The 26,368-nt window shown below is 41.4% G+C and overlaps 1 long non-coding RNA gene across 1 annotated transcript; it reads left to right on the top strand.

The window, feature by feature from the left end:
- Positions 1–18,821: 18,821 nt before the first annotated feature.
- On the top strand, positions 18,822–24,518 carry LOC146701146 (uncharacterized). Its single transcript, XR_014922139.1, has 4 exons — positions 18,822–18,874; positions 22,583–22,713; positions 22,805–22,857; positions 23,934–24,518. It is a non-coding gene; the product is annotated as an uncharacterized LOC146701146 (long non-coding RNA).
- Positions 24,519–26,368: the final 1,850 nt, after the last annotated feature.

The following is a 26,368-nucleotide window of genomic DNA, read 5'->3' as shown; positions in this document are numbered from 1 at the left end:
ACATACACAGTGACAATGGAACAATGGAAGATCTGTGCTGAAAGTCAAGGAAGGTGTGAATGTGCACCTTTCATATTTGCAGGTCAGTCAATGTGTGGGATATTTTGTATAGATATGGCAGGCATTTCTGAAAGTTGTAACACAGAGGTTTGGCCTGGCTTGGATCTGAGCAACTCTGAGTGAGCAAATGCAAATGTGCCAGGCCTCAAGGATATTGGGTGGTTTGCACAACAAAAGCTGGAGGAGAAACGAGCTGACGACCTGTGAAACTCTCAGCAGGGGTGATTAACACCTCGGGACTTGCACCAGAAAATAAAAAAAAACAGTAATTCTAGGGGGTGTTGGGTTGAGGGAAGTTACGCATATTTGCGCAGGTTTAGTAAATCTAGTGATAGACAGTGCCATCTACGCCAAGCTTGGCCCATACCTGGATCATGCCAGAAGTCAGCCAGCAGTGCCGGCTTGATACCAGATTGTGGCCAGACGTGCTTGCTATGTGGAAGAGGGTAATTTTGCAGTGAAAAAGTTAAAGCAGATTCAGCAGGTTGAGGAACCGTAAAATCAGTTGTAATGGCTCAGTGTGGGGAAAAGAATCAGAGGTCACAATAATTTCTATCAAGAGCTACTGTAGATTTTCTAAATGTCCAAGGTTGAGCTCAGCTTATCTAAGCTACTGCTGCTGAGGTGTACTGCTCTTTAAGGATTTACACAACTGAATGTAATCAGCATCAACTAAAATTCACATGAATCTCTGCTACACTTGCTGTAACCTAACTTTGACCTTTAAACCAGTCACTGTGCACCAGTCACACACTGTTCTTTACTTTAAATCCATCACAGTACAGCAAACTAACCTGTTTATCCTGCACTAACCTGCAGAGGATTTTCATGCGGCCTTTAAATAGCAGTTAGTCTACCTATTTTGTTTGTAGCATGTTTCCCCATTGAAAAAAAACATAACATCACATGTACAGACCCAATATCTGATTTAAAAACAAGAAGATTACATTTGAGCTTCAAATTTTCATTTCATCAAACCCTACAGAGCATCCTTAACTTTAAATCTAACCTTTGTCCTTCTTTCTTATCTTTCTCCATCTCTGAGTGAAGTTCGCTTTTTTCTCCCTGTCAAATACAGCAGCTGCACCTTTAGCTGCAACATACTGTGAGACAAACTGCACACAAAGATGGAAACAAAACAAAAGAAACGTCCCACTATGAGTTTTTGCATGTAGGGAGTAAAAGTAAAAACTGGCCAGAACAAAAACGAGTCAAGTAAAGTACAGATACCTGAAAGTTCTACTTAAATACAGTAACAAAGTGTTTGTACTTCCTTACTTCCCACCTCTGATGGTAGGGCTGACAGACGATTTTGAAATGGGGTGGGAGTACAATCAAGAATCAGCTCTGACCCCCTTTCTTGTTTGCAGGTTTACAAGAAGAAGAGGTCAGGAAGGAGTCTGTGTACTAAGATGTTTGACACTGTGATCTGTAGTGAAAGTAGAGACAGAATACATGTGTGTGAATGAGAGGGAGACAGGGCGAATAGATAAGATCCAAAAAGTAGTTTTAGTGAAGATGGACAAGAGAGACAGTGCAAAAGAGAGGTAAAGAAAAGAGTGTAGTGTAGTGGTGTAGTGGGTGGAGGCGAGTGTCAAGGGTGACATAGAAGGATAGCAGCAAAGTAAAAGGGATGATTTACAAGATAGTAGTGAGACCCAGAGACACAGCGACAGAAAACGATGGGAGTGATGAAGGTGGAAAGGCTTAGAAATGTATATATCAGAGGGACAGCTTAGAAAAGCAAGCCTGAGATGGTTTTGTCATGTTCAGAGGAAGGATAGTGGATATATTGGACAAAGGATGTTAAATATGGTATCTGCCAGGCCGGAGGAAAAGAGGAATCCCACAGAGAAGAATCCTTGTGGGACAGAAGAGGATGCTATGAAAGAAGACGTTCCTGTGCAGGCACACTGGAATTGAAATCAAATAATCAATTTAGTATTTATTTATTTATTGTCATTGTCAAGAACAATGAAATTGCGTTTGGGGCTTCCATACAACCCAAAAAAAAGAAGAAAATAATAAATATCCCTTAATTATGGGATGTGTATAAAAACAGCTGGAATCACTTAACAGTTAAGGCAAAATTTTTGTTAAACCTTTTCTATCAAAGCTGAAACTATACACTTCAATCACATGTTGATTGTTTGATTTTAAACCACATCCATCCATCCATCCACCTTCTTCCGGGTATCCGGGACCAGGTCGCGGGGGCAGCAACCTAAGCAGAGAAGCCCAGACCTCCCTCACCCCAGCCACCTCCTCCAGCCTGTCCCGGGGCCTCCTCCCAGTGAGACATGCCCGGAACACCTCACCCAGGAGGCATCCTTGTCAGATGCCCGAACCACCTTAACTGGTTTCTTTCGATGTGGAGGAGCAGTGACTCTACTCTGAGCCCCTCCCGGATGGCTTAACTTCTCACCCTATTTCTAAGGGAGAGGCCAGACACCCGTCGGAGGAAGCCCATTTCCGCCATTTGTATCCGCGATCTTGTTCTTTCAGTCACTACCCACAGCTCGTGACCATAGGTGAGGATAGGGACGTAGATCAACCGGTAAATTGAGAGCTTCGCTTTTACGCTCAGCTCTCTCTTCATCACAACAAACTGGTGCAGCATCCGCATCACTGCAGCCGCTGCACCAATCGGTTGATCTCCTGTCACTCATGAACAAGATCCTGGGATACTTAAACTCTTCCACTTGGGACAGAACTAGTCCCTGACCCGGAGTGGGCACTCCACCCTTTTCCGGCTGAGGGCCATGGCCTCAGATTTGGAGATGGTGATTCTCATTCCCATCGCTTCACACTTGCCTGCAAACCGTTCCAAGGCGAGCTGGCGGCCATCACCCAATGAAGCCAACGGAACCACATCATCTTCGAAAAGCATGAGATCCTGAGACCACCCAAGTGAAAGCCTTCTGCCACTTGGCTGCACCTAGAAATTCTGTCCATAAAAATCACGACAGAATCGGTGACATAAGGCAGGCCTGGTTAGAGCCCATCACCCACCAGGAACGAGTCCGACTTATTGCCGGCTATGCGAACCAAGCTCTTGCAACGGTTGTATATGGACTGAATGGCCCGTAGCAATGGGCCAGACACCCCATACTTCCGATGCAGAATATTGTGTGTGTTATTTTGTGCAAAAATTGTGCAAAAACATGTGACTCCAGTGTTTACTCAAGCTTCTACTCAACTGGGAACGCTTACAGCAGCAGCATCATGCCTGTGCTGAGCAGCAAGCAATTTACTATTTACAACTGACAAAAAAATGATCACAAATGTGCTGTTTTTATATCTCTGTCATCTCATATTTGAGCTTCTCTTCCTTCTATGCAGTCATCTGAAGTAAAAAGTTGCTCCACTACTTGTTCATTTCAACAAATCACCTCTTTATATTTCATCATGAATGGATGGAAACATTCAGTACCTTAGAGTTCATCTGCAAACTACCATGCCTTTTACTAAAATTTATAAACAGTGTGAATGATGGATGTAACTTCTATGTCTAAAAAGTGAAGCCAAATCACTTTACAGTCTGCATTGTTTCTTACAGTCTGCAAGGGGTGACTCCTCTTGATGCAGAAAGGTTTTCCAGTCATATAGAAATGTAGGAGAAAGGTAATTGTTTTTCTGATGACTTAGTTTCGAGGTATACTGAACAAAAAATGAATTTAATTTTATAAATGATGGTAACTGTTAGAGTCAGAATGAAGATGAAGCAGGGTACGCTCGCTAGCTGACAAATTGTCAAATGCAAATCATTAAGTCAATAAGCGAGCAGTGTCTTCAGTTTCTCAGTCGGATCCACCCCTCACTCATCACAACCAGATTCAACGCATCAAGATGGGGATGGGAAAAAATGCTTTACTCAAGGCTTCACTAACCATTGATTGATGTCATGGTGGCAGTATCCATCTTTATTGTTGTCCAGGGCTGGGACACTTCTTCCCACCAACTCATCTTCCTTCTGTGCATTTAAAACTAGCTTAATCACTGGCTCACTACCTTTACAGCTTCTCAAGTGGCAAAAAGCTTACATAAGGTTCTTCACCAGTGTGCTCCTCAGTGTGCCACCTAGTGTCCAGTCAGTGTCATCTAAGAAATTCATCCCTAAAACACTGATCTTCTGCCTATATGCTCTTTTTGAAAAAATGACGCAGAACACTAAATTTGTAGTAATCGTTATATGACTTTACAAGATTGTCCTCATTGAAGTCGCAAAACTGACTAGTTCATGTCAAAGCACTTTTGGATGATAGTTAAGAAAAAATATTCTACTGCCAGAAGTGGCACCTAAGCACTGGAATGTGAATGGGCCAGATTTGAAGAGCTTATTCCAACCTAAGCCTCTCTCTGAAGGATAAACATGGCACATAAAAATGAAACATTTAGTAGCTAAAGAGAATAAAAACATAATCTTCCATGTAGTGTGGCGCTAGTGCTTGACTGTGAATGACCATGGTGCTAAAGAGCTACAGTGGAGCTGGCTGCAATTCAAAATAAAAGCCCACACACAGCAAGGACAGTTGATGGACATGCTATGTCGACAAGACTTTTCACTGAGGACATAAGCTATTTCACATTTTCACACAGAATTTTCTAGAACAAACCAAAAAAAAGCTTTTATTTATTAATTTTGCATACCTGCAGAATTTCATTGAGCTTAAAGCTAACAAACGACTAAGTGAGTGAGTGTGTGGGAATGATGAGAATGTAGGGGTTACCAGTGTTTTGAGTGGAAGCAATCATTTCAATGTCATTTTTCAAATGTGGTTTGTAAATGTTGGAAGAACCACTGATTTTAAACAACTAATCCATTACAAGTAAAGTTATGTAGGACGGCGATTTTACATGTTAGCGACCTCTTAGGATTGACCGAGTTGATATTATGTCATAATAAAATGTCACAGAGATTTTAATGAGACCAAAATTATTTTTCTGAACATATTCGGGATGTATGATGTCAGAAAATGTCCCTTGTTAATGCTTCACCATGGAATGGGTTCTTATTACTTACACTTGAATGCAATATCATGGAAACTGAATTTTACCACTGCTTGTAGTTTGGACTATTATATACATTCATAGAGTAAGTATTTTTTCCATTTCTATCTTTGTTTCTTGCTTAAATCACAGCTTTCAGAAAATGATTGTAAACTTTACAGCTGGTTTACTACCACAGCGTGGGTAAATTCAGCTATATTATATAAAATTAAAAAATGTAGTTTGATTATGAAAACCTTAAACTCACAATACTGCATGTTGATCAAGTTTAAAATGTATTAAGAAAGAATGATACAGCTCCTTGTTTACCACTTAGACACCAAAACTTTGCACTTGCCTCTAAGAGTTCAGACTGTTGTTCTCTAATAGCATTATTTCCAGCCAGCCTTTTACTATTCTCTGTTTTGAGGCAGTGAAAGAGAAAGCAGTAACTACTATAAAAATGTTCTTATTTAAATATTGAAATAAAAATGTCTAAGGAAAGGGTTTTGTTTAAAAAGATTGATGCTGTGTTTCAGCAAGAAGAAGAAAAGAGTTTCGCGTGGTAATTATGTGGGATCTCTGTAATGCCCTCTTGATTGGTGTGATCTCAGAGGTGACGTTCAACTAGTCACAAAGGAGGGAAGTGTCACGATGAGCTGTGAAGCGCCTCATTATGCTGAGAGCCATCATCTAGCTTTCTAGCAAGCAGCCGAAGATTCTCTGTGAACTCATACAGCTCAAGTGTCTTCTTATTGGAGCTCACATCAGTGTCAGTAACAGCATTTATCTCACAATAGATTTGTGGGAAAAATTATCCACCTGTCACAAAGCTATGTGCTTTGTGGCAGCTCTATTTGTCTTCCTTAGTGTCTTCTAAGGGCTCGTGCATCTGTCAGAGATCTTGCCAAAGGGCAGCAGAACTTCTCTCTGTGTGCAGCGTGTTTAATATCCCCGTTGTCCTAGACGTGGCGCCTTCACCTGACTATGTGACAGCTGGGGGGCTTTGCAGGATAGAGCTGGGGTTCTGAACTGGCTGAGAGCCTGACTTAATCAACATTAAGTCAAAAGCAAAGCCTTAGAGTTCTTCATACACGTTGCCTGACTCACTGAGAGCAGCAGCTTGCCAGAGTCTGTTTATTGGCTGTAGTGCTGCTGTACAGTAATGCCCTTACAGCTTTAATATGTTCTGCCAGCCCTACTGTGTTCAGCTTGATTTTCCGTCTCAGTGGGGAAAGCTTCTTTAACCCTAAGACATGAACTCCCACTGAGCTTGAGTCAATGGATCCTCTACTTACACCCTTGTTGTCTTAGATCCACTTATTGTGTTTTCAGTGACACCCCCTGCAGCTGTCAATGAATTTTTAATAGCAAAGTCAGAAGTGTGCCGTACCATACACAAATGTGGGTTGGTTCTTAAAACTGATTTTAATTGTCGATCAAATTCCATCCCACTGGTTACTGCTCTAACCACCTCACCTCATATTTGTGGGTAGTTTAACTCGGGATTCACCTACTCCACGCCACTGATGCTGTTCTCTGTACGAGTTCATACTACAAATGTATTGGCATTCCACCTTTCTGTTCTCTATACCACTGCCACAGCTCTCTCCCTGTGTGGATACCCCTTTAGTCAGTAATAAATATTAACATGCAAACATACGTCTATACTCCACAATATAAAGTCGAATATGTGCTCTGTACATCAAACCAGCTATGGACTGCACCCATAGTGTCACAGCCTTGCTAATGCAGTATAGAGGTAAATGAAACACCGTGAGTGAACAACCTCCACCACAGTTTATTTTCCCTGGGTGTCATTTGTTTGCTCTTGCCAGTTATTTCCCCAGCCATCAGATTCATGACTTATAATTAGTACCAATTTTCATTTTACAGCCAGCAGCGGAATTCCTTTCTTTTTTAAGATTGAATATCCAAGAACCATAGTATGACAGTTGTTTACTGGGATTTCTTTGTTTTACTGCCTTGATAACATCTGTTTATCCTGGGGTCTGTAATCAAAGAAAATGCACATAATCGGCTCTTACATCTTGATACATGCTCAATCATCCCGATAAGAAAATCCCAGAAAGTTGATTCTGTATCTCTGGACGTAGCGTTTCCACTCATCCATGTGACTTCTTCAGTCCCAGCTGACTGCAGGTTTCCCCAACTTCACAAACAGTACATTTGCATAATAATTTAAATTAGCACCACTTTATGAACATGAAAGGGAAAAGACCATCTCTGAAGCTGGGGAGGGGGCTTAAAGGTAGATCTTTAACCATCAGTGTTGTGATTGTAGCGTTTCCCTAACTCTCTTTAAATAGCACTCATGGCCATTGATCAGTGGTCATGACCAGAGATGGGCAGTAATCAGATTACAGTAATCAGAATTACAGTAACATGTTACAAGTAACGTGTTACTGTAATCTGATTACTTTTTTCAAGTAACGAGTAAAGTAAGGGATTACTATTGCAAAAACGGTAATTAGATTACCGTTACTTTCCCGTAGGAACGCTGCATTACTAAAACCGTGATTTTTTGCGAGAATGTCTCACGACAGTGACGTAAGCGAGTGCGCCATTAGTTACAACAGCTGTGTGCAGATCAACAATCGATCATATATCGAGTGCAGAGAGAGTGTGAGCGTGCAGCGTTTAAAGCGTGGAAGTACTGACCTTACTTTGAGTTTGATTCCATAAAAAGTGACAAAAACATTAGTGTCCGCTGTGCGTGGGAAGAAAACTTCTTTTTACAGCGAAAAAAACCCCTAAACTTCCAAGCAAGCACCGAGTGCGCTACCACGTAATGGGAAACTCACAGAGAAACTCGCGGATTCTTCAACTGACCGCGGCACACCTGCACCAGGGTAAACCTCCACCTGCCCCACTCCTGCTTTACAGGTGAAAACAGAGCAACAGGACCGCTGAGTCTTTGACTTTATTTATTTTCTGCTGTGTTTTACTTGCATCTATTTGAAAGACTGAGTGTAAACACACAAAATATTTTATTTTATGTGCTGGAATGTGCAGAAAATAGGTTTAAATGTTAAACTAATTTATTCAAGTCAGAGAATGTTGCATATAATTAAATTTTTGCTTGATGCATAAAGTTAAAAGATTAAAACTAATAAAACAAGTTAAAAAAGATACTTTTCCATTTGATTACATTTTGTATGATGGATTATGCAGAAAAAGTGGAATTGGGCTGATAGATCTATCACTTTATCACCTCTTCAGGTTGTAAATCGTGTTTTTAAAAAGTAACTAAGTAACTAAGTAATTAATTACTTTTGAAAATAAGTAATCAGTAAAGTAACGGGATTACTTTTTTGGGGAAGTAATCAGTAATTAGTTACTGATTACTTTTTTCAAGTAACTTGACCAACACTGGTCATGACGATTGCATATTAGTAATAATAATAATTAGTAATGTTAGTCAGTGCTGCTAATTTGGGAATTGCTGCTACATTTAGGGAAACCTGCAGTCAGATAAAAGTAAAGAAGTCACTTGGATCAGTGACGAAATGTTTCTCCCACTGAAAACGCTACATCCTTTCTGAAATAAACTATTGAATCACCCACTGTGTATGCTTTTTGACAATAAAGTTTTATCAAAAGCACACAGACTAAAACAAAACATCCAATATCACATTAAACACAACTCTTGAAGTGGACTGTATAACCAGTGTGTTACTGAGAAAGCTGTCCACATGAATACATATTACAGTCAGAGGACAATACAAACAATGAATTAGAAAAGCAGCATACTCATACCTGACACTGCACCACAGATGTCTACTATCAGCGTAGGAATTGGATATTATTCATGTTGTGATATGTGCAAATTGATTTCTTCACTTAAAGAAGTAATCCATAAAAGCTCCAAGTGCAATGGAATTGCCTCCCCAGTATGGGTGCCAGTGCTTTCCTGCATGTTAATGCAGGAAAGCACTAATTGTAATGTGCATCCTACTGATAACACCACATGCTGGGACAACCCCCTGTGCCCTTTTATTAAAACATCAGTTGTCTTTGTACTGTGGGGGGTTTCAGCAGATTGGGGAGATACCTGCGACATATGGATCCAAATGCATATTTGAGTATTAGTAAGCCAGCCCCACACTGTGCAACTGTCAGCACTATCTGCTAATCTGCAGACAGCAGTAGTAGTCGATCTCTGGAAGTAGATGTGTGATTAGATGCACCATCACAGCAGAAGTGCTTACCTCACATTAAGAACAAAACTAAAGGAATTAGAAGTTCTAAAGTTGATACAATCAGTCAAAAAGCAATTCCAATGAGTAGTGAAGGGTTTAAAAGCAGGTCTTTAAAGATTAACATGATACAATTGAAGAAAACAAAGCAATTAAAGATAAGAAGAACATTATAAAATACAACTCAATAAGGAAAAAGGAGAAAGTGATGCAGAAAATTCCAAAATGAAAATCAAATACACAAATGTGCTCCTGAAAACAAGAATGAGAAGAAAATGGAAATTATTGCACATAAGCATTAGGCTTATAATGCAGGCATTTACATATGTATTTGATTGCACAGACTATGCCTTACTATATGGATTCTTATTTCAGCTGATATGCTGTAATGAATAAAAGTAGACCGCCGTGGTTTAATTTCTTTTATAAAATTTGAATCAAGCATTTAAAAAAATCAAGGTGGTTAAGGGCTTAAAACCTGGGACTCTCTACCAATTGCTCTTAGAACTGAAGAAGCTTCTCGGATGAGAGATGAAACATCTTCAAGGAAATTTAAAGAAGTCCAGATGCCTTTCTTTTCAAGCCCTTTACACTATAGTTTTCATTGTAACTTTTGAAGGAAGTACTTTTCTTGTGTCCACAGTACAGTAGCTGAGGATGGTCTTAATCTTCAGAATGTCGTGTTTAGCTTCTTAGCTTCTTCTGGAAGTTGTTTCACCAGCACAAAGGTCTTTAGTGATGCAAGTGAAAGTTTAAAGAAAAACACCCAAACATGTGAATAGTAACATTGTATTATCACTTGTTCACCTTTGTGGTTGTCGCGCTGACCTAGTAGGTGTGGCTGTTACTCTTCTCTTCCTCCTCCTACCCACTACCTGCTCTGTGCTGCTGCTTGCGCATGGCTGCTGATTAGACCTTGTGCAATCGACAACTAAGCGCGGCCTGGTGTGCGCCGCTCCGCCAGGTGAGCTGAATTAGAGCAATCAAGGGCTGGCGTGCCTAGTAGACCTTAAAATGCATGCAGCAGCCATTTGACCTGGGTGTGACATACTGAGAGGACAGCAAACCAAGCATAATCCACTTTCCACTGTGAGGAAGACTTTGAGCTAGACGGTAGTGATGGGCAGATGAAGCCCCATGAAGCACTGAAGCTTTTCATCCAATTGGTTCACCCCAACGCGAAGCTTCATGAAGCTTCATTTGCTCTAGCAGGACACCTACTGGACGTAAAAATAATAGCTGGTGTAGCACTTGGTAAAGTGTAAAGCTAAAATATGTCCAAAACATTGCATAAATCTGTTGGTATTTGTGTTATTCAACTATATGTTTGGATTTTTGGCTGCTACATGTTTTTCCACCAGTAGGGGGCAGTCACGAAAAAAGAAAAACTATGTTCGAAAAAGGAAAAGAAGAAGAGTGTATTTTTGGGCTCTGTATGTGAAAGCCACGGTTCTGAAGTACCCAAATAAACTCGGTTCTGCTGTTTACACCAAGTTGTCCTGGAGTGGTGTAACATTTTGGAGGTCCCACCGAGATAGTTTTTGGGACTACTTCACACAGAGGAACACAGTAAAGGAGCGTGACAGAGCAAAGGAGCTAATGCTAACGGATTGCGACAGTCTAGCTAATGCCACGGAAACTGTGTTTTCTCCGGTCGGATACACTGAGAGAGTTTTACTCGTCTTAGTTATCTTTCAAGCATGTCTGTGAACCGTGAAGATTTTTTGTTGGAATTGGAGCAGAAGTTATGTGGACTTTCTTTGGAAGAACTGCTCAGAGTATGTGAACTATGTAATATTACAGAAAAGGGCAGCAAAGAAATACAAAGCAAATCTCGCAGAGCTCTCGTTAAGCTTATTAGCCAGTTTTGTGAACGAGAAGAGCTTTTACAGCGAGAGGATGAAGGCATGTCGGTGCTTCTGGAGCTAAATGATGTGCTGGTTTTGCTGGTGGAGGCGCGGTCAGCGGCTGTCGGCGCAGGAGCGGTGGTCCGGTCTTCATCTTCAGACAGAGCGGAGATGACGGTGGAGGCTGTGCACGAGGAGCAACTGGCAGCGGCGCGGGCACCTCCGGAGCAGCGGACAGGGCCGATGACATCGCTAGAGCATCAGGCGGCTCAAGGGACATCAGCGGAGCAGCAGGTGGCCATGAGGACGTCGCTGGACGGCGAAACACAGCGCAAGGGGAGAGACTGTATTGGCAACAGCTGCTGTAATGTTTCATCAGGTGGATTCAGAAAAGACTTCAGGATAAGTGGACATGTGGGTGAGTCTACAGCTAAAGACACGCTGAGTTTCAGTAGCTTAGAGCACCAGATGGAAAGCGGCTTAAAAACGGGCTACTCTGAAGCTGAGATTGTGGAGGCTGTCATACGTGCCATCAGTCCTGGGTTAAAACTAAGGAGCTATTTGGAAGGGAAAGAAGATCTCACATTGACCAGCCTGAGACAAGTTCTAAAAGCCCATTATGCAGAAACGGATGCAACAGTACTGTACCAGCAATTAACCAAAGCTACACAGGGGGCAAATGAAACACCACTTGAGTTCCTGATTAGAGTGCTGGATTTGCGTCAAAAAATCCTTTTCGCATCTGAGCGCACCCAGTCTAGCCTAAAGTATAACAAAGAACTTGTTCAAAGTCAATGTTTTCAGTCCATTAGAACGGGTCTTCTAAATGACAATGTCAGAGCAGAAATGAGAGCATATTTGCAGGATGAAAACTGTAGCGATGAACTCTTATTAATGAAAATGCAAACAGCCCAGTACAATGAAAGCGAGAGAGCGTTAAAGGCAAAAGCCCACAGGTCATTTAGAACAGGACTAAATGTAGTTGAGCAGAATGTAGCGCTTACTGATCCCCGCACAAGCCAGCCTGACACAAAACCGGCTAAAACCCTCAAAGATAACTCCTTATTTGCAAAAATTGAGGAAAGTAACTCAGCAATTAGGGAACTCACAGGACAGGTAGCTTCACTAGTGCAAACTGTCCAACGAGATAGAAGTGGTGATGGTGGTAGACAAGTCAGGGCGTACAGAAAGGCAGCTCAGAGACCAAAAAGGCGATGCTCTGCATGTCAACAAGAAAACAGGGACTGTGACCATTGTTTCAAATGTGGCAGTGACTCTCACTGGGCAAAGGGATGTAAAGTAAGGGGAGCTCAGAAGCAGGAAAACTGGGCGGGGCTGTGACTGCGGGACAAGCCACAGCTTTACCACCAATGTCCCAATGTGATAACATTCCCAAGGCCCAAAGCTTATCCCTAGCATCACCAACTGACTCAGGAAATCCTAAAATTAGGAACCAACCCCCAAACGTGTTAAATTTAAGTACCAAAAAAAGAAAAGTAGCACAGCTCGTGGGCAGAAAGTGTCTAGTATGGTGTAGAATGAATAACTGCAAAACACAGGCACTGTGGGACACGGGAGCCCAAGTTTCAATAATGAGTGCATACTGGAAATCAGACAATTTACCTCACTTAGAAGTTCACCCCATCAGCGATTTACTAAGTAAGGATGAACTTTTAGACTTGAGAGCTGTAAATGGCTCTGAAGTCCCTTTCCAGGGTTGGGTAGAAGTTAGCCTTAGCCTTTGTGATTCGAGAGGAAAAGCTGTAGCTCAGAATGAGGTTCGGGTTCCAATCCTAGTAAGTCAGGATGTGATGCAAAAACCAATAATAGGGTTTAATGCTATTGAGGAACTGATAAAAAAAGACACTACTCAGTCCAGTGAAAGCTTGTCTTTACTCAGAAACTCTCTAAGAGTAGGATCAAGCAAAGCAGAAGCACTGTTGAACCTTATCCACACCACCAGTAGCGAGATAGTTACTTATCCTATCAGATCAGGACGCAAAGCTATTGTCGTACCGAGTGGACAAATGTACGGCGTTAGTTGTTCCATCAAAACAGACCTAAAGGTAAAAAGTGAAATGCTTTTTGAGCCAGATGAAAACTTGTCTTTAGATGAGGGTCTGAAATCTAACTGCCAGTTGCTGTCTATATCAGGCAGTACCCGCAAAGTCAATATCTATGTTACTAATGCTACCAAACATGACATTGTGCTGCCACCTAAAACCCTTCTAGGTAACATAGAGAGGGTAACACATAGTTATCCTGTAAATCTCAAAGAAGCTCAGATAGGCTCGATTGTAGAAAAAGACAATCAGAACCCACCTAGCTCAGCAGAAGAGCCTTGGGAACCACCTGTCAATTTGGGCCACCTTAACACAGAACAACAGGCAGTTGTCTTGGAAATGTTAAGGGAGGAGTCAGGCGCATTTGCTAAACACAAAGAGGAAGTTGGTTACATAAAAAATTTAAAAATGGATATCAAACTCACTGATCAGATTCCTGTAGCCAAATCCTATAATGCGGTCCCACGTGCTCTCTATGATGAAGTAAAAAGTCACATTCAGGACTTGTTAAAAAAAGACTTTATTCACAAATCAACCTCACCATATGCCTCTCCAATAGTGTGTGTGAGGAGGCGGGATGGAGGCCTGAGACTGTGTGTTGATTATAGGGGCCTCAATAAAAAGACCATTCCAGACAGACACCCTATTCCACGAATACAGGAAATCCTTGATGGACTTGGCGGCAATAGGTGGTTTAGTGTGCTTGACCAAGGCAAAGCGTACTATCAAGGTGAAATCAGCGAAGACTCAAAAAAATATACCGCCTTCACAACACCCTGGGGGCTGTATGAATGGAATAGAATCCCATTTGGACTCACCAATGCACCTGCAGCTTTCCAGCGGAGCATGGAGGAAAGTTTGGAAGGCTTGAGGGACAAAATATGCACTCCATATTTAGATGATGTTTTGGTGTACAGTCAAACATTTGAACAGCATATTGAAGATTTGAGATCAGTTCTCAAACGTCAGCGGGCTTGGGGAGTAAAACTAAGACCTGATAAATGTGACTTGTTTAAAAATGAGGTCCGCTATGTGGGCAAAATCATTTCAGCAGACGGCTACAAAATGGATGACAAAGAGGTACAAGCAGTACGAGCTTTGAAGGACAACCCACCAACAAACATTAAAGAGCTGAGAAAGCTTTTAGGATTTTTAGGATACTACCGAAGCTATGTACAAGATTTTTCAAGACATGCAAAGTGCCTATATGATTTACTCTCAGTTGACCACACCCAAACACCAGCGCGGTCAGCCAAGGCGGGGCATGCTGCACCCACCCAAAAAATCATATGGAGTGACAGCCACCAAAAAGCACTAGACTATTTGGTGGATGTTTTGACTAATCCACCTGTGATGGCTTATCCTAAGTTTGAGGAACCCTTCATTCTGCACATCGATGCTTCAGAAGAAGGCCTTGGTGCAGTTTTGTATCAGAGGCAGGACAGTAAATTAAGAGTCATTGGATATGGGTCAAGAACATTAACACAAGCTGAGAGAAACTACAGGTGGCACTCAGGGAAACTTGAGTTTTTGGCACTAAAATGGGCTGTGACTGAGCGCTTTAGAGACTATTTGTTCTATGCTCCCTCAGTGACAGTGTACAGTGATAACAACCCTTTAACCTATGTTTTAGGCACAGCTAAACTGAATGCAACAGGGCACAGATGGGTTTCCGAGCTGGCTGATTTTAACATAACACTGAAATACCGACCCGGAAAAAGTAACGTTGATGCAGACTTTTTGTCCAGAACACCTTCTAGTATGGATTCATACATGTCAGAATGTACTGAGCTGTGTTCGCCTGAAGTGTTAAGCGCAGTACTGAATGCCATTGAAACACAGGAAGACAAACAACTGGATTGGATATCAGCCATAACATGCAATCCAGAAGTAAACAAAATACTTACAGAAAATCTGCCAGATGTGAGGATCACAACGCAGGAGCTATTGCAAGCTCAAAAGCAGGACCCTGCCATAGCTTATGTTCTTAACTTAAAGAGTACTGGTGCGAGTCTTGACAAGACATCAGCGCTCAAAACCCCTACAGGAAAACAGCTACTACACGAGTGGACAAAGCTGTTTATCTCAGATGACGGGTTGCTGATACGAAAGACTGTGACTTACACTCAGATTGTGATTCCGGAATCGCACAAAGAACTGGTGTACAAACACCTTCACTGCGAAATGGGTCACTTGGGGGTGGACCGTGTGATGAATTTGGCAAGGAGTAGGTTTTATTGGCCGAATATGTACAAAGATATTGAGTTTTTCATCACACAGGTGTGCAAATGTAATATTCAGAAAAAACCTACAGTTCAGTGTAGGGCCCCCATGTGTCACGTGCCGGCTACTGCACCCTTTGAAATGGTTTCAATAGACTATGTCCATCTCGAAAAGAGCAGGGGAGGGTATGAGTATATTTTAGTGTTACAGGACAACTTCACCAAGTTTGCTCAAGCCTACCCTACACGCAACAAATCTGGCAAAACAGCAGCAGACAAAATTTTTAATGACTTTTCCTTGAAATTTGGTTTTCCTGGTAAATTACATCACGATCAAGGCAGAGAATTTGAAAACCATTTATTCAAACAGCTGCAGAAGTACACAGGAATAGCCAATTCAAAGACCACACCCTACCATCCACAGGGGAACCCAGTGGAAAGGTTTAATCGCACCTTGCTGTCAATGCTCCGGACCCTGGATGAGGAAAAGAAAGGAAACTGGAGTGACTATGTAAACAAAGTTGTGCATGCCTATAATTGCACAACTAGTGACTCGACAGGGTACTCGCCCTTTTATTTACTCTTTGGTAGACATCCACGTCTCCCTATTGATGTAATTTTTGGACTGAGTGAGACGAACAAATGCAAATCATATGAGGATTATGCTCACAAATGGCAACAACAAATGAAAGAAGCATATGACATTGCATCCAGAAACATTAAAAAGACTCTGGCAAGAGGGAAATCACATTATGACCTGAAGAGACAAAGTGCTGTACTCTCACCTGGGGACAGGGTACTTGTCAGGAACATGTCAGAGAGGGGAGGCCCGGGAAAGTTACGCTCCTATTGGGAGGATCAAGTTCACATAGTGATCTCTCAAAAGGGGGAAAACAGCCCTGTTTATGAGGTTAAGCCGGAGCGTGGTGCTGGGCGAGGCCGTATCCTCCACCGCAACATGTTAATGCCCTGTAATGCATTACCGCTTCCCACAATAACAAGAACTGAACGAAGCCACACTACACAGACACAAAAACAAAGAGACCTACAAGACGCATCGAACCATATAGAGAGCTCAGATGATGAAGAACAGTATTGGTCTCAGAGAGTGAGGCACCACCACTGTCAGCCTCAAGGGGATTTAATGGTGTCTGCACCTGCTACTGAACTGGACCAGGACCTTCAGCGAAAGAGCACGGAGCTTAGAGTGGATGCTGAAGAGTTTCAAGTAGAAATGGTGAATGGACAAGGTAACGCTGAACATGACACCTCAGCATCATCAGACACTGTTGCTTCGCCAGGTCAGCCCAGTGAAATGAACCCAGAACTGTCGGAACCGCAGCCGAGAAGATCTCAGAGGGAGAGATGTCCACGGAAAATATTGACTTATGATGCGTTTGGCCAACCAGTTCAAAGAGCAATTGGTCACAGTGTTAACCCATTGTATGCCAGTGCAGCAGCACCGCCATTCTATGACCAGTTTGGAGTACCTTGGGCAGCTCTACAGATGCCTTACTATGCAGCTTATGTGCCAGTTAGTTATTATTGAACTGTGAAAGAGTTTTTTTGAATTTAAATGATGTTACTTTTCAAAAATGTATGGGGACTTACAAGGCCTTACCAATATGGTGACACAAGTATTTGATACTTTTGGGATGGTAGCGTAAGACATTGGATCGTTATGTTTGATAAGGTTAATTGTGATTAAATGGTTACTATCTAAGTTGATAAGCTCCGGAGCACGTGATAAAGTGATAGTAATGTCTTAGAGGGTAATAATTGTATGTGGACTGCTGGAAACAACTCAGCATTGTTATAAGCCGATGCTTATCTGGTAAGAGAGTAACATGTGATTCTGTCACCTGAGGTCCAATAGTGCATCATGAAAGTGATCTTAAAGCACTGCTAAATCCTATTCCGACTTACGCCATCTCTACGTTGTCACAAGGAAAAGAGAAGTATAGTTGTTTATTTTTGTTTCTTATTGTCATGTTTCCTCAATGTTGGGACAACATTTATTTAGCAGGGGAGGAATGTAGCACTTGGTAAAGTGTAAAGCTAAAATATGTCCAAAACATTGCATAAATCTGTTGGTATTTGTGTTATTCAACTATATGTTTGGATTTTTGGCTGCTACATGTTTTTCCACCAGTAGGGGGCAGTCACGAAAAAAGAAAAACTATGTTCGAAAAAGGAAAAGAAGAAGAGTGTATTTTTGGGCTCTGTATGTGAAAGCCACGGTTCTGAAGTACCCAAATAAACTCGGTTCTGCTGTTTACACCAAGTTGTCCTGGAGTGGTGTAACACTGGCATGAATTTGAAGAGTGTGGCATTTTGCACACAGCCTGTAAATGTCAACAACAAAAGGAGTGTGTAAAACATGTATATTGTAGTGATGGCAGTATACTGTGTATATTTATAGAGGCAGTATGGGAAATGATTATTTGGAAATGCTTGAAATGGAAATGATCATTTACTGTGAGGTGAGGTGTGGTTGGGGTGTGGACAGTGGTTGTGCTTTTGTAACGTTGAGGTATGGACAGCTAGTCCTGCCTGTTCACATTTTATTCTGTAAAAACTAAATTTTCACTGCTTTTATAACCTTTAGTGGGGAGAACATAGCTAGGATTTAATGATTTAACAAATCTTTTGAATCCTTTGTCCTCTACAATGCTAAATGGCTGGGAGTCCTCAATCACCATGCTGACCAGGTCTTCATCTATTTGAGATTGTTCTCCTGAGGAAAGACAATAAAGATAAAGCACAAATATAAATATCACATACGTAACTTATAACAGTTGTATAATATTGTTATATCATTTAGTAACATTACAGCATGCTATATTATCATGGCATTTGATGGCTCACCTGGTCTTGCTCCACAATCGGTGTCCCCCTTATTCTCATGCAAAGCTCTGTAGTGCCTAAGCATGGATGAGGTGTTGTTGTTATATCCCAGCTCCCTGGCACATAGAAAGCACTTCACCTTGTACAAAAGTCAAGACAGCTCAACATAAATTGTATTGCACCATCAGTATCATGAAAATACATCTTCTGTAGAAATTTACATACCTTGTTGGGAGGAATAAGATCAAAATGTTCCCACACAGGGGAGGACATCCTCCTCTTCTTAGCTGGCTCCATTCTCTCCTGACTTTCTCTCCTCACTCTCATAAACCTCCAAACTGTCTCCAAACTCTCACTAACCGCAACTCTCCATCAAACACCCACATTTTTGAATGAAGTCTGAGGGGTTTATATCGCTGTCATATCTCGCGGCAAAGTTCGAACCACTTCATGAACCAGTCACGTGGTACAGCCGGGCAGCGAGGCTTCGGACGTCATCATTTTCAGCTCCTCCCATAAATGAAGCAAGCCTCGATACGCGCTTCGCGGAAACGCCCCCTCCATTACTCGACACACGCTCCGAAGCCTCGATACAGAACGTCCCATCACTACTAGACGGGCTATCGGTAAGCTCTTGGACTCATATTTGCTGCTTATATGTTTGGGAACTATGGAAGCTCAATTGTGGAATGTGTTTATGCTTTGGGAAATAGTTACTGCATTTAAGTTTAAAAAATTATATTGATATTAAAATGAATGTTTAAGTTTGAATAAATTGTTTATGTAGATAGTGTTTCCCACATATTTATGTTAATTAATACTAAAAATAGTTACCCCAAATCCTTGGTTAAATCTTAAAACTAGTGTAAATATGTTTGGTTTAATTTAAGGAAAATAATTCTTTGTAAAAGAAAATCCTTGGTTAAAGTCTCTATTAAAATATTTGCAAACTCTAAAATGTATACTTTAAAAATGTAATTGTTTATAAAAAGTGTAAAATGCAAGGTAGACACACTTTGTATATTTAAGAACCATAGTTTATTTCATCTTCATTGTTTGAAATTACTCAGCTCTGTGATTTAAAAACCAATGAATGTAAAACTAAAACTGGGATAAATGATAGTTTAGACAAAAGTATTTAGCTTTAGCTATGTTAAGTGGCTTTACTGAAGTGTATATATTTTTGTTATTTCATTTGTCTTCTGTGTAATGCATTTAATTAATCTGAATGATTAATGAAATGTTCTTTATTTTTTGTGTTGAAAGGTTTTTCGCCTATGTCTATCCATCTACCTACCTATTAGCTATCCAACTAGCTGGTCAAAATAAATTCAAAGTCTGGTCTTTTTCAAGTGTGGGCACCTCACAGACAGAACACTTGACAGTGGTCTTATCCGGTTGTTCAGTCTGACGTCACTAGCCGTGTCTGGGCCTAAACTCTGCTGCAGGTCCATATATCAAACGATCACTATGGCATTACTGAGAGTTGAAAAACTGTCTAAAGTCTTTCATCTTTAATAAAATGATCAGCTTTCTGCTCTACCAGGTGTAGAGCAGAAGTTTATCATCCAGGCATCCATGAAAACGGAATTTATGACATTTAACGGAGTTAGAAGTTAGCAGGGAGTTAGCTCGCTAGCTTCTATCTAAATACAATATAGCATGTCCTGACTGCGGGGTTTTGGAAACAAATTAAAACGTACAGCTCTGTTATCACTTCCAGCATAAATGAAGACAGAAAACTAAACAGCAGTGACGTTTGTAGGGTTACTGAAGTTTGGCTAGCTGGTATATAATGATGTGCTACGTGACTGCTAGCGACACAGCTATGTTAGCATAATATAAACAAGCTAACTTTTTTTCCACTCGATAAAAGTTGACGTGAGTGTTCTCGGTGGTCAGGAACAAATGTAATCGCATGGCAGGATGCTGTAAAAGGACCAAACTTCAGCCAGGAGAACAACTGAGATAATCCATCCACAATACGAGGTTAGTCATTCATATACTGCTGCATGGGCTGGGCTGTAGTTACATCCTAAGGTTTTAAAAACTGAGCCTAAATAAATGATTAGTGGTAATAAAAGCCGAGGGAGGTCAACAGTGATCACTGACTGCTTTAGGAGCTTTTTGAGTTCAAATAGAAGAAAATACAAAACATTAAACATGTTAACAACACAAAAGCCATATTAAACGCAGACTACTTTAGGCCTGGAAGTAGGATTCGTCACGTCATCACTGAACAACCGGATTACTAAAGCGCAACAGACTTTGTAAATATGCATCCTCCTGAGATTTCTCTTGGGATAGCTGACCAACACACACACTTAAGCCTCCTGACTTCTCTCTGCCTCGGCTTATGAGTGCCTTGTATCTTGCAGTGACCCCTCTTTATTTAAATTAGTGCAGTGTTCTCTTTATGGTAGACTTGGATATCGATATGCCTGCCTCCCGGAGAGTGTTTTTCACTGGATCGGCTATTGTGAAGGGGTTTCTCTTCACCATGGAAATGATTCTGCGATCATCCACCACTGTTTTCTTCTGTGGTCGTCCACGTATTTTCATGTTGCTGAGCTCACCAGTGCATTGCTTCTTTCTCAGGATGTACCCAACTGTGGATTTCGCCACTTCTACTATTGTAGCAATTTCTTGGATGTGTGGGTTTTTTGTCTTTTTTTTTTTTTTTTTTTTTTTTTTTTTTTTCTTCGCAGCTCAACGACGGCTTGTTTCACCTGCATGGAGACCTCCTTTGACTACATGTTGTGTGTTTACAACAAAATCTTCCAAATGCAAGCACCACACCTCATATCAACTCCAGGCCTTTTCTGCCTAATTGATAATGAAGGAACTGCCCACACCTACCCGTGACTTGGCTTTTGATTCAAGTGTCAACTTGAATCAAACTTGTGTCAGTGCCCAAATATATATGGACCTAAGTGAAAACATAAGGACTCTTAAAGACTTTCAACAAGCACTAAATTGAGACAGTGGGCACTGTAGGGGATACAAAAGGGAATCTGGGTGACCCATCATTCCAGCCTAGACCCCTGAATGCTTACCACTCACTACAGCAGCACCATCATATGCTTAGCCTATACGGTTGTTTTTGTAGTCAAAGCCATGATGTTCCAATAAGTGGACAATCTTTCCCACTGCATGGGAAAGATGAGATGCAGTGGGATCTCAGCACATTAATTGAGAAAAGTCCTGTTGATGACTCATTTTAATAGTACCAGAATACAAATGAAATGTGTTATGGTTTTGAAACATCCTTTGTCTCATCTGCCATGATACTGAAATTTTTTTTTTTTTTTTTTTTAAATTCAACAATTTCAGAATGGACCACTCCTGCCAAACAGTCCAGAACCTCTTTCTGCATTATAGTGCTTGTGTACTTTGTGTCGTGAATGGTCGTTAATCTACGTTTAACTGCTGCATCATGGTTTGGAACGGTTTCAAGAATTTCCCTAAAGTTGTCTTTGTTATTCGATTCCTCGGACTCATTGTGTCCTCTCTGTGCTCTATTTTGTCTGACAGTAAGCCTGGGAGGACCTAAAATTTGAAGTTATGATTCTAAATGTATAAATTAACAAACCAAGTTCTGAAAAAGTTAGGATGCTGAATGAAATCTAGATTGAAACAGACTGCAATGATTTCAACCTATATTTTATTCACAACAGAACATCGGAAACAAGTGTTTTAAACTGAGACAACTGAATTTTGAATTTCATTAACAATATGTCATAGTCAGTGGTGCGTATTGCACTCAGGATGCAGACTCGGAAGAAATAAAAGACAGCACATTCATTTACAGTGAGGCAGGGAATAGGATTGACAGTAGAAGGGGTGTTAGTTAATGGGTCCATGGCTCCAGTACAAACAGGTCCACAGGGGAACACTTTCTGTAACTCAGACACAAATCAGGATTCCTGTGCAGAGATGAACAAACAGGTGAGGCAAAGACAAAGGGCCAAAGCATGCAAGACGTACTGATGAAGGCACCGATTTCACTAACCGTTTCCAGTGTAACGCTCAGATGTTGGCTGAAGGACTTCCTCCACCTTAAATAGCAAGACAATGGTAAATCATAAACTATGACAAAGAAGATTCAAGACTGTTGAGCATCTAAAATCCCATATCTGACTAATTATAAAATCCCAAAAGTCCTGGAACTAGTCTCCTCTGTTCCCAGATGTTAAAAGGAGAGAATGGTACAAAGTGTTAAGCATGATCCTACCCAGCTTTTTTTGATGTGCTGGGTGAAGTTGGGATGCATGGTGAAAATGAATGAGCTTCGTACATAATCTTAAAGTGGACTTATTCTGGTTTATTTACAGTGGTGGATGTTTATGATGGGCAGACAGTCAGAAGAATAAATGGAAGATGGCTTTAAAGAGAGAGAAGCTAAAACATTGTGTTTCAGCCCACAGTGGGTGATCTGTGGGGCTGTGTCAAGCCCGTATATAAGGTAAATAAGGATTATTTTGAACTATGATGCTGGAAATGAACATAACAGGTCCCCTTTTAATGCTTGTACTGCAACTGGTTTCCTATTACAGGCAGCACACACAAGGTGCTTGTGCAGGGACCTCCTGCCTTTCATCCTGATGAGGTAACAGGAACAGAGGTTGCTGTGGTGTTTAATACTTTTCAAATCCTATCATTAGCTCCATGGTAACCACTTCAGCTTCTGTTTTGCTTCTTTTGTTCATTAACCCTGCCTTATTTTTCATTCTCAGGTTCTGAGTCATGCGTTATCTCACTTTCTGGCAGTCTTTCATTTGTTCTTTTGGCTGCATTTCCTTCACACTTCACATATTTTACAAAGTACTAACTGAAAAACATGTAATTTAAATTATATATTTTAAGATTATTCCCTGTAATATTTAAAACACTTGGATTTCTTTGTTAAAATATAATGCTCTGATCATTCCTTTCTATTCTATATAAAGCTTTGACTAAAAATGACAAAGCAGTGCAGAAAGTTTGATGAAACAAGGTCTTTCATTTGATAATGATAACACACAGAAACCCAGTAGGTCGATGACTTAATGGGTGCAGCCGCTGCCAAAGCACTGCTCAATTTTCCCGTCAATTTTGTTTTTGGAACATTGCAACATCCAGTTTCAAATAAGCTTCACGGTGGCTGGTTCACAGTTCCATGGACCAGGTCACATTACATGGAAGCAGGTTCTTCAGGTCATTACTGCATGACAGCAAAGCCACAAATGATTTGTCACTAGGGGCAAAAACGGCTGACATGGTTGTACTGTAACGTAACAAAACTGTAGCAGTGAATAATCTTTGCCAGTCAACTGTGCAATCATTAGCGACTGATTAACATATTAATATTTACTGTATATATAATATATCATAACCAAGTTATTATTGCAAGTTATTACAGTCATTTGTCTTGTGCTTCATTTGGGCTCAGTCTAATGGAGGAATTGTTATCGTTATTATAAGCTTTTTCCATCCACCTACCCTCGCATTTCCAAAGTGAGTGCCCCTACAGGTGGCAGGGCTCAACGTGACTTGATATAGTGGCAGGGTACATACACTGCAGCCTAATAACATTTAGTATGTCATGTTTGTCTTAGTATGTCCTTTCAGCCTTTCATGTGGTATCTAACACCATTCAGTCCCACGCTGACTCGTCACTGTTATTTTATCACGTTTTATTAACAGCACAGCACGGTGAAAGGAAAAGGCCAGAGCAGAAACGAGACAAAAACCACCATGCAGACACATCACCGAGCAGGTGCAAGTCAAAACGACGAACAGCTTGCTGTAATGAAAAACCCCAAACAGTCAAATGATGGATGATCAGCTACCCTCAGCCCCCGCAGCCTCCTTCTTATACCTTTACAGATAATTTCTTACATGTATGAGATGGTAAGCTGCACATTATTAGAGGTTTCAGATTTTCTACAGAGAAATGAATCAGCTTCTTTTTGTTGTATGTGGACTTAAATCCCACATGTATTTTTACTCTGTGGAATAAATTACTGGAAAAAAAGAGAGGAAGGCATGGAGGTCAGATCGTCTCTGCCCTACAGTCTTGCTAAGTGGCCGGAGGCGATAAAGAAGAGAAGTTGTTTTTTCTTTTTTTTCTCTGTTTTGTTACTCTATTGTCGTGTCCAAATTCATGGGCTGCATTCTCCTGAGGCCGCATTTGTAGACCGATTACGTCACAGCGACGCGCCGAAGGCTGTCCAAATTCGTAGACCCCTCCGAATGCAGCCGACAAATGCGTGCTCCTTTTTCCGAATTTGAAGGATGGTTCGGGTGTGTCCTTCGTGGCCCACCATATCCCAGAATTCATAGCGCGGCCCAGCCAAGCTCCAGTTTCCGGCTAATGGCGGCCGCTACTAAGTTTTAAAATTACTCTTATTAATCTTTCTGGGTCACAAAATAAACTTTTAACATATTTTCAGGCGAGAAAGTAGCTGTGTAAACATCAAATATCTGCTCGGTTTATCAAGCTATCGCATCTTTGCTAAAGTGCTTTGACGTTTTCGGAGACGTCTGCTACCCACCAGCTCGATAGCTAGCCGGGAGCTCGAGGGTTACTGATGCGGCCGAGAATGGCACAACTCCCGGCACATCATTTTCAGATCACCGCGGACTTTCGCTGCTCAGGTTAAACGTTGTCAGCCGGTGATCAGCTGTGATCAGCTGATCACGGGGCCGGGGTTAAAAGAGAGACGCCAGACATCATTCTCTTCGTGTCAGGAGCTCCGAAACTCTGCCGACGTCAGTCTCCGCCTGATTCAGCAACCGTGAGTGATTATCCCTTCAATCCTTTTTCTCTTCCCGGCTCCGCTCGCTCTCTGTCGGTAACGACCGTTCCGAAGCCACGCATCGTGCACTGATCGTTACTAGAATAACTGCGTGCCTGCTCCAAACCCACCGCTAGCCTTCGCCGCGCTTGGGTCTAGCCAACACGCCACACGGGCACGCCGAATTACTGTGTGTAACCCGCCCGGCCGTGACAAACGTAATATATAAGTCACTTAGACAACCTAAAAATGTTATTGTTGGGCTTTTTTTCAGTGTTTTGTTTGTTCGTGAGTAAATCGGTTTGGCTGAGATTAAAGTTATTAGATTAGATAAAATAAAACTTTATTAATCCCCCGGGTGGGTTCCTCCTTGGTTTTTACACAGCTGACTAAACGTCAAACAGAAAACTGATTAAACAGAAGTGTGAGATGGCCGAGAGTTTACTCCAGTGTCCTGTTATATTTTAGACAGCAAGGAGCAGACGGCTGAGTTTATTAAACTCCACCGAGACAGCGGTGACGCTAATCAGAAGGCTAGACCGTCCAATTTCACGGCCGTTTACTTCCGGCCTACCCGATCTTCTGAGGACCCGGCCCACGTAGACCGCGAAGGCCGTGTCCTCGGGAGAATGTAGCCCATGAATTTGGACACGACCTGTGTTTGCCTGCATGCCCTAACTTTGTTGTCAGGAAAATTTGTTCATCTTGGCTTTTTCATATTCACATCAATGATGCACAGCAGCACCTTAGAGATTAGAGGAGGAGACCACAGATCCACTGAGAAGAGCCAGCTTTAGATTAGAAGGTATGTATAATACAGTTATGTCATTCTATCATTTAGAAACGGGTTGCTTTTACATTAATGTTACTTAATTATTTGCATTATTCGCTGTTAGTTCCTGATTGATGTTGTCACTATTTCAGAAATAATTTATTAAAAGTAATTAAGAAAGTCAGAGCTTTTTTCTTGTGTGCAGACCCGTGCTACTCCCTGGGTTTGGAAAGCTGCTGTTATGCAGAAGAAACACATTAACCCTGAGATCTGGTGAGTCTTGTTGATTTGACCTGTCACATACTGTCATTAAGCTGAATTACAAACACTGTATGTGTGTGTTATAAAAATGTCTTAGTTGAGAAATTGTAGAGCAATGTATAGAAGGGAAAGTGTAACACACACTTCTGCTGTTTGGTGATTTGGGAGAGGATTCTGTCCGTGTGTGTGCCTTTCAGAACACCAATTAACCATATCTGCTAAGAAGAGGAGGTTATCAAAAGGTGAGGGTATTTCGCACACAGCATTAATCTTCTTTAATGGAGAGGCCTCAGCCACTGTGACTGGAT

The sequence above is a fragment of the Copadichromis virginalis genome, linkage group LG9 (genome assembly GCF_057382275.1).
Source record: "Copadichromis virginalis isolate Kocher_CV1m ecotype Utaka linkage group LG9, C_Virginalis_male_GT1.1, whole genome shotgun sequence".
In the NCBI taxonomy this organism is placed as follows: Eukaryota; Metazoa; Chordata; class Actinopteri; order Cichliformes; family Cichlidae; genus Copadichromis; species Copadichromis virginalis.
Note: the sequence above shows the minus strand (reverse complement) of the source record. Positions and strands in the feature narration are given on the sequence as shown.